At 40.5% G+C, this 6,322-nt stretch overlaps 1 non-coding gene across 1 annotated transcript; it reads right to left on the minus strand.

The window, feature by feature from the left end:
* Positions 1 to 1,932: 1,932 nt before the first annotated feature.
* LOC115895991 lies at positions 1,933 to 2,034 on the minus strand. Its single transcript, XR_004056029.1, has one exon. It is a non-coding gene; the product is annotated as a U6 spliceosomal RNA (small nuclear RNA).
* Positions 2,035 to 6,322: the final 4,288 nt, after the last annotated feature.

Genomic DNA, 6,322 nt, shown 5'->3' on the forward strand with positions numbered 1-6,322 from the left:
AATAAAACTTTATTTACAACAATAGGCTCTAGGCCGGCTTTAGCCTTTGGTTGTAGTTTTCTGATTTCTGGTTTCAATCAATGCTGGTCATACTATTTCCCTCAACAGTGACTTGGTCAAAATGACGTGTGCATGTGACCCAATCTTGGTTAAGGAAACATGAAGGAAATACAATGGGGACCTCGGGGAAAGGTTTCCTTAATTCTAAAGAGGCACAGTTAGAGCCTCTCCCTTGTTTTCCTCCACATCTTGTTGTGGTGGGAGCAGGCATTGTGCCACCTACCTGATGCAGGACAACAGGCTGAGAGAATTGCCAAGAAGAGAGACCCTGACCTACATGACCTGGAGCCAATGCTGTTCTGGTCTCCAAACTATGGAAATTAATAAATGTCCTTCTGTGTAAGCCATTTAGTCTTTTTCTTCCTTCCAAGAAAGCATAATAACTGATACTGTTGTATTCCTGAAAGAAGATGTTAAAATGATACCAAAATGATGTAAGTTGAGTTTGCTTCTCTATGGGGAAAAGTCATATGCTTTGAATTACATTTCTGATAAAGAATCCAGTGTCCAACTTTTAACTGAAATGATAAAAAAAGCCATGTCGAATCAGCTACATTTATATAAAGTTTTTATAGTACATATAAATTGATGAATTAGAACAATATAATTAGCTACTCCAAAGTGAAATTAATATGTGTGTATATATATATTATATGAAGTCCTTATCTTACATCTTCATAATTTCTACATTGTTTTACTACAGAAAATATAGAAAATATTCATGCTAATGAGTTGATGGGTGCAGCACACCAACATGGCACATGTATACATATGTAACAAACCTGCACATTGTGCATGTGTACCCTAGAACTTAAAGTATAATAATAAAAAAAATTGCTAAAAAAAAGAAAAAGAAAATACTCATGCAAGTCACTGAATCCATTAGGATTTTTAGGGGACATTTTCATAAGACTCTTTAAGGAGACTTTTTTTTTTTTTTTGAGATGGAGTCTTGCTCTGTCTTCTAGGCTGGAGTGCAGTGGTGGGATCTCGGCTCACTGCAACCTCTGCTTCCGAGGTTCAAGCAATTCTCCTGCCTCAGCCTCCAGAGTAGCTGGGACTACAGGTGCATGCCACCACGCCTGGTTAATTTTTGTGTTTTTAGTAGAGACGGGGTTTCACCATGTTGGCCAGGCTGGTCTCGAACTCCTGACCTCATGATCCACCTACTTTGGCCTCCCAAAGTGCTGGGATTACAGGCGTGAGCCACTGCACCTGGCCTTTAAGGAGAATTTTAAGGAGATTTGGGTTCACATGATAAGTTCTTGAGACATCATTCAGGCCCCCTCCCCCTTTTTAATGAAGACACTTCCAGGTATATTATTTGTTCATTTTTTTAGAACTACAAAAATCATAAAGGATCAGATGATACAGAAGTATAAGGTAATAGTTCCACTTTTGTGTCCCTGGGAATGCTAATAATCATTTATTTTCTTTATGATGACCCTGCTTCCGACGTAAGCATTAGGTTTCAGAGGGTCTATGAGGTCAAAACCATTTTGTAATAATACTAAGACATTATGTGTTTACCTTTTTCATTTAGTTGATGTTTGCATTGATGGTGCAAAAGCTGGTTAAAACTGCTGGCACTTTAGCATGAAACAAGGCAGCGACACCTAACTCTACTAATAGTCACTGCATTCTTTGATGCTATGCACTCAAGGGGGAAAAAGCCAATTTTAATGAAGAATGGTTGTGAAAGAATCAATAAAATTATTGCTTTTATTAAATCTCAACCTTGAATAGATATATGTTTTGGTTTTGGAGGAGGAGTTGGGAGTAGGATTTGAAGCAAGAAGTTTTCTCAGTTAGGCAAGTTACCTCACTCATCACAGCTCAGTTTCCATACCCATAAACATTAGAAAAGGAAAGCAAAATATAGAACTCTGCACAAATTTGCATGTCATCTTTGTGCAGGGGTCCTGCTTGTCTGTGTCATTCCAATTTTAGTATAAGTGCTGCTGAAGCAAGCACAGTGTACATGTTTTTAATATTCTGTGACACAAAATGAGAAGCACATATAAAGTACTTCTGCTGTGTACTAAAGCAAGACAGTTGTCAGGAGGATAAGAACTTTTTGTGCTTATTTGTGTTATGAGCTTAATAAGCCTCATTTTTTTCATAGACTGCCATCTTTACTTGAAAGAATGACTGATGGACTATTGTTATTTGGATTGAATTTTGGCAGATATTTTCTCTAAAATGAACAGTCACTTCAAGGAATGTTGTCAGTGATAAAATCTTGAGTTTACAAGTGAAAATATGAATTTTAGAAAATTTTTATCTGCCACTGTGAGCTTCATAGCTTATGTCTTAGGCAGTTCAGGCTGCCATAACAAATTGCCATAGGTCAGCTGGCTTAACAACAGACATTTTTTTCTCACAGTGCTGGAGGCTGGAAGTCCATGATCAGGGTGTTAGCATCACAGGGTTTTCGATGAGGGCTCTCTTCCTGATTTATAGACAGCCACCTTCTTTCTGTGTCCTCACATGGTGAAAAGAGGGCTAGCTAGCTTTCTGGTTTCTTCCTACAATGCCACTAATCCCATTTATGAGAGTTACACCTCATGACTTAACTATCTCCCAAAGGTCCCACCTCCAAATACCATCACATTGGGATTAGGATTTGAATATGTGAATTTTAGGAAGACACAAACATTCAGTCCATTGCAGCTTCCCAATACTTAGAGACATTTCGGATGAGATCAGCGATATTGTTATTAATGATTGCGATTGTAATATGTCAACATTTGTGCAAGATGGATCGATGGATTTTGATGAAACAGGAACACAAAGTTCACTGATTTGTTTTCAGATACAGCATTGTAAATAAGGCTTGAAAAACTACCACGTATCAAATTGTGGTGCACATCAAAAAAAGAATAGTTTCAATTATCTGAACAAGACAATCAGGATCTGGCCGGGTGCAGTGGCTCACTTTTAGTTTCTAATTTTAGTATAAGTGCTGCTGAAGCGAGCACAGTGTACACGTTTTTAATATTCTGTGACACAAAATAAGAAGCACATATAAAGTACTTCTGCTGTGTACCAAAGCATGACAGTTGTCAGGAGGATAAGAACTTCTGTAGTTATTTGTGTTAATTAATCCCTGTAATCCTTGGTCTCACTTTGGGAGACCAAGGCAGGCGAATCATCTGAGGTCAGGAGTTAGAGACCAACCTAGCCAACATGGTAAAACTCTGTATCTACTAAAAATACAAAATTAGCTGGGCGTGGTGGCATGCACCTGTAATCCCAGCTACTCGGGAGGCTGAGGCAGGAGAATCACTTGAACCAGGGAGGCAGAGTTTCCAATGGAGCGTCACTGCACTCCAGCCTGAGCAACAAGAGTGAAACTCTGTCTCAAAATAAAAAAGACAATCAGGATGGTGGATCACCTTATCCTACAGCGACCCAAATTATAATAATGCAACTTCTCTTCATTTTAGTTTCCTCTGGCTTCTCTAGCCAAACCTATCAACCCAAGGCCAGCCGGAGTTGGAATGAGGCATCTGCTGGCCTGGCCATCTGCCATCCTCTTGAACATCTTTGTGCCACAGACAAACCAGAACAAAGGGATTCACTGCATAGAGACAGTGCTTCAGTCCTATGAAATGGCTATCATTGTCCCAGGAAAGACCTTAGGATCCTGGCTTACCCATCCTGTCTTGTTGAAGGATTGCTTTTCAGTTTAAGTCATTACTTCTGTTTTGCTCTAGTATTTACAGAAAGAAAACCGACAAGCCTGAAATGACCCTTCTGCGAACAAGGGTTTATGCCAGGATTTGAAACACCGGAAAAGTTGTGTCCCTAGAAAAGTAACTCTAGCCTAGGATTTATTTTTATTTTTATTTATTTTTGCATTCAGAGAGGAATGACGATGTCATCCATGTCCTTACACACATCTTAATTTGTGGATTTTTTCTTACTTAACTCTCTTAATTGGATGAAAGTATGCAGCTGATGATTTATGGATCTCTAGTTGTGCCAGGCATCATTTTAAATATGCACAGCTGCTCTGCAGTAGTTTAACTTGGCAGGTAGTATTAAACCATTGAGTTGTGTCATTTATTTGTATATGCATACAATAGCCTCCTTGTACAGGTTCTTCCAAAATCTCTACAGGAATGGTTTAGGACCATGTGTTTAAAGAGTCTCAGAAAGTATTCTTTTGGAAGATTTTCAGTTTCCAGAATAAAGAATGAGATAGCATTTTGCAAAGTTGCTAAGTTCCCAAGGGAGTCACAGAGACAGGCTGAAGTGGAGAGGCTAACAAAGTGAGAGGTCTCCAGTGTACGTTTGGGAACTCCAATTTCAGTGGTCATTTAGGCAATGTAGGACATGTTACTGCTGACAACACCCTCACTTTCACTATAACACATCTCAGGGAAGCAGCTGAAAGAGGCATGTGATCTAATACAAGTTGTTGCAGGCATAAATAACTTGAGAAGCTCTGTTGACAATAAAAGTCTGGCATTCGCAGTAGTGAACAATGTTATCTTCAAATTCAAAGGACTCTGAGATTTGTCACTGTCATCCTTTGTAGTCAAGGATGATACTGTTGACACTGTGGCTATCCCTGTATGCAAGTGTGACTGAAAATACCCGAATGTGACAGATGATAAGGCTTTCCTGCAGAGCATACATGATAAATCTTTTTTTTTTTTTTTTTCGGTTTGTATCTCTTTGTCTCCCAGGGCATAGCTGGCCTTGTCACAAAGTCATTGTGTCCCTGTCTGCACCAGACCTTGCTGCTCTGGCACTGGCCTCTTGGCTCTTGCATTCCAAAAATGCGGCTTGAATTGCTTGAATGTCTCTCTCCTGAACTTTTATGAAGATTACACCTCCTACCTGGTCTGCTTACTATCGTCCATGCCAAGGCTAGCCAGGCACGTGCCACACCTCCTTCCCATGCTGTGACTTCTGTGAGAATTACGTTGAGGTGGGCTGTATTTCTCAATAGCTTCGTTCACTGGTGATTTTATTCTGCCATGTGACATTTTTGAGTGTTCTCAACTGGAAAGATCTTAGGTGCTGAGATAATTCCCCCTGCATGCTCCTTCTCAGTTTTGTCTGTCCTAGCAATAGGAATAGGAAAAGCAGAATAGAATAGGAAAAGCAGAGAAGCTGAGATATGCCTCTCCTGTAGGTGGAATAGTCACACATTATATAGTTTGTTGAGAAAAAACTGTTTAAACTGATGAAAAAATTGTTTCCAAATTAGCCTTGTATTAGTCTGTTTTCACACTGTTATAAAGACATACCTGAGACTGGGTGATTTATAAAGGAAAGAGGTTTAATTGACTCACAGTTCTGTATAGCTGGGGAGGCCTCAGGAAACTGAAACTTACAATCATGGTGAAAAGTGAAGGGGAAGCAGACACCTCTTCACCAGGTGGCAGGGAAGAAAGCAAGCACAGGGGAAATTGCCACTTACAAAACCATCAGATCTCATGAGAACTTGCTCACTATCATGAGAAAACCATGAGGGAAACCCCCATGATTCAATCACCTCCCACTAGGTCTTTTCCTTGACATGTGGAGATTACAATTCCAGATGTGATTTGGGTGGGGACACAGAGTCAAACCATATCAAGCCTGTACTCCGGATATTTTTTTTGAAGCTGAAAGTCCCCAAAGACTCATCTCTGGAGCCTGATCCTGGGTGTTCCTGAGCCATTGCAAATATCTTAGAGAACCTTTCTGTGCTAGTGGCTCAGATGACTCGTATTGGGCAGTGATTAGATGACAGCACGGGGCAGCACTGGGATCTCATACTGATAGCAAGCACTACTAGCGATTGGTTACTTTGCCTCTTTGGCTTTTTACACGTGGGTTCAGGATGGGGATTATGAAGGATATTAAAAGGGCTCCTTGACTGTGCCTTAGCCTTAAAACTTCCTGCAGGAGGAACTGCAGATTCTCTCAGACTCTCAGATAGGGAAACCCAAAAAACCTCACTAGCGATTTAACCTCTGGGTAAATTGCCTTATCAGCTCTTCTTTGAGAAGACCCTCAACTCAGAGTAGTTCCATGCATAACAAGAGTATGATGAGGTTAGCTGAGACATAAGAAAGATGAGAAGCGAGACCCATTGAGCCTCCCCAGAGGGGAAAGGTCTGACCCAGGACATCCCAAGCAGCAAAGGGATCCTCGGTGTCCAAGAAAGAACACCTAACCAGGAGAGAGAAGGGACCTGAAAGTAGGAGAGGGGAGGAGCTAAAGACATACTTTGCCCACATCACAATTTTGCCTCTCTTTG

Source organism: Rhinopithecus roxellana, chromosome 2 (assembly GCF_007565055.1).
Source record: "Rhinopithecus roxellana isolate Shanxi Qingling chromosome 2, ASM756505v1, whole genome shotgun sequence".
NCBI classification, from domain to species: domain Eukaryota; kingdom Metazoa; phylum Chordata; class Mammalia; order Primates; family Cercopithecidae; genus Rhinopithecus; species Rhinopithecus roxellana.